Source organism: Eptatretus burgeri, chromosome 13, assembly GCF_056783735.1.
Source record: "Eptatretus burgeri isolate ZD-2024b chromosome 13, Ebu_testis_v1, whole genome shotgun sequence".
Lineage (NCBI taxonomy): Eukaryota > Metazoa > Chordata > Myxini > Myxiniformes > Myxinidae > Eptatretus > Eptatretus burgeri.
In genome coordinates, this window is record NC_140973.1 from 68,803,954 (window position 1) to 68,807,172 (window position 3,219).

Genomic DNA, 3,219 nt, shown 5'->3' on the forward strand with positions numbered 1-3,219 from the left:
TTCAGTAATTGTGAAGTTTGATATTTGTTGTTCTATTTTAGTGAGTAGCACTGCACGTGTAATCTGTGGGTTTGGAATGCCATGATTGTGCATAATTTGGTTGTATCCTGTTGCTACTTCACTCAAAGTAAGGATGCTTCCTTGATCTATAGATTCCTGCAATTCAGCACTGAACTCGATCTCTGCAGAAATAAATTCCACTGTATTTTCTGCCTGATGTTCTCTGTTGATGACTCTTTGTTTGGCTTGTATGTACTTGCGCCAGTTAATGGTATGGCAATTTTTGTGATATTTAATGTCCCTTGAAAGAAAGTCGCCATCAGTTATGATGTTTGCCAGGTTTACTTTCCATTGTTCATTCCCGCTAACATCAACTATGTTTTGGATTGACACTGCAATATCGACACTTCGACAAGTAATAAGGCGTTCTGTCTTACCACCACAAATCTTCTCGTTTTGACAGAAGAAACAGTGTTCCTTTTGGAATGGAGGGTAACGAGATCTTGTTAGTGTGCTGGTAGATGCAGGAGTTACTTGCTTTGGGGTGTTAGATGTTTGTGATGCGGGAGGGCGACCACCGACTTTGCTGTATGACAATACACTTGATTCTTGAGATAAAACTGCTTTGTCATATCTAGCTTTGTCTCTCTCAATGTGTTGCTTGTGTGTTGCTTTACCATGACATGATTTATGCCACACTGCATGTTGGTTGTTCAGTTCTTTTCCAGATATGCCACTCAGTTGTTGATGCAAATGAACATTCTCAGGGTTTTGATATTGAGCCCTCTTGCTTATACAGTCCAACAATGATTGGTATGATTCCAGTTCTGGTAGTCACAGATGCTCCAGTTGATGAACACCTTTAATGCCAGTGAACTTGTCTCCTTGACACAACAAGCAGATTCGAAAGTCAATGGAAGTTTCAGTTGCACGCTTCTTACATGATGGTTCTCCACAGGATGCCATGGTTAATCTGGAATCATAACCATAAGTGAAATTAACAATTTGCCATAAATTTCAATGCCTTTAGTATTTTATAGGATGGGATGTCCACTGTGCATTTTGGTCTTCTGAAATAAAGCAGTAAGTTATTTGGTTCACAGTGGATATGCATCATATTGCAAGCAGAAAATATTCGTCAGATACCAGTAATAAGTGTCATATTCATACCAATATTTCTTAACATTAACATCAAACCTATTGATATCCATGCAAACAGAGTTCAGATGAACAGTTGTCTCAACTACAATGCATTTGGTACCCAAACTCTATTTGCACACACTTTGAATTATATGTTCAAAATAACGTTAAATACCGAAAAATCATACATATAGGGTAAAAACGGCAGCCATTTTAAAATTCAAATGGAAGTCCTAAAAGCTAATAGAAAAACTGGCATCCTTTTTTATCTGAATCAGTGAAGTTTATCGATGTGTTTAAACACGAGGGCCAAGAATCTACCCAAAATTTTGCTTTTTTTACATTAGCCCACAGATTACACACACAGCTGTTTATAAAGAATAATGTTTGTGAACGTCTCCCTGAAACGTCGAAATCAATGCAACGTCGTTTTTCGGTGAAAGCTACTCAAGGTTTCTGGGTTGTATACAGTATGTACTGTAGTCGGTAATCACACTGACTCCAACCTGCCGATTCCCAAAAAATTGCCGATATCGGCCAGGCATGTTTGTTGTGTTTGCGTGCGTGTGTGTGTGTGTGTGTGTGTGTGTGTGTGTGTGTGTGTGTGTGTGCGCGTGTGTGCGTGTGTGTGTTGTTCATAAAGCATATCATATTCTCTATGATAACTCCCCTAATAACACCCCCACCCTTTCTTTCTCTTTGTCTCTAGACGTATCTGGATGGTGGTTATCTCCATATGTGCCTGAATGATGGCTATGTTCAGGTGGGGTTTGTCTTCAGACGTGTCCGGGCAGTGTTTGTCTCCGGACGTGTCCGGGCAGTGTTTGTCTCCAGACAGCTTGACACTGGACGCGTCCAGGCGGTGTTTGTCTCCGAAAGTGTCCGGGCGGTGTTTATGTCTGGACAGGAGTTTGTGTACAGGCGTGTCCTGGTGGCATTTATGTCTGGGCAGCATTTTTCTCTGGATGCATCCAGGCGGCATTTGTCTCCAGACGGAAGTTTGTCTTTGGATGTGTCCGAGCAGTGTTTGTGTCCGGACGGCTTGGCTCCGGATGCGTCCGGCGAGTTTTGTCTCCGCAAATGTCCAGGTGGTGTTTGTCTCTGGGCTGTGTTTAAAGTATGACCGGTAGAAAATGGATTTCAGACATTAATTTCCTTCCATCTTCATTGTTATTCTGTAGAGAATCATTTTGATGAAACAGTATGAATCATAATTAACGCTCCACCACACATCTGCCTTCCCTTCCTATCACCTCACACCATCTTCCCTTCCCCCACCTCTCCTCACTCATCCTCTCTCCTTTCCCCTCCACCTCTTCACTCTCCCTGCTCTCTCTCCCCCTCCACCTCTTCACTCTCCCCGCTCTCTCTACCCCAACCCTCTCTCCCTCTTTCCCCCTCTTTTTATCCCTCCCCCATTCAGTATTCCCGTCAGCGAAGCGATGGGGAGTATTTTCTTGTAATTAAATAAGGCTGTCAATTATCTTCAATGGGGGTGTTTTAATTAAACCAAAAACCCAATTTTACCAATCCTCCGATCTACTTTCTTCACAATCTTCTTGAGGAAGTTCAGTCATTCAAACTCCTGAGTCTCATTATCAGTTGTGATCTTTCTTGGCCAAACCACATTTCAAGGTTGGCCTCCAAAACCGGTCGCCGACTTGGCATCCTCCATCGTACAAAGTCCTTCTTTGGCACACCTGAATCTCCTATCCATTTTCATGGCCTTCATCTGCAGATTCATGGAGTACTGCTCTCCCCTCTGGGCTGGCTCCCCTGCCTCACACCTTGCTTAGCTTGACACCATGGAAACCAAGGCCTACAATATTATTGGAATCTCCCACGCTGAAGCTGAGTCTATGGGCCTATCATTTTCCCATCACAGACAGGTCAGTGGTCTCTCTGTCTCCTGTCACCTCATATTTGGTCTTGCACCCTCTGCTATTTCTGTGATTTTCCTCCTGCTGCCAGGTTTCCATTGGGCTCTCACAGTACATCATCAACCACCTTCTGATGAAACTCCCTAAATCCAGGATCACTGCTCACCTCCACTCATTCGTTCCTCTTTTCTCCCACCTG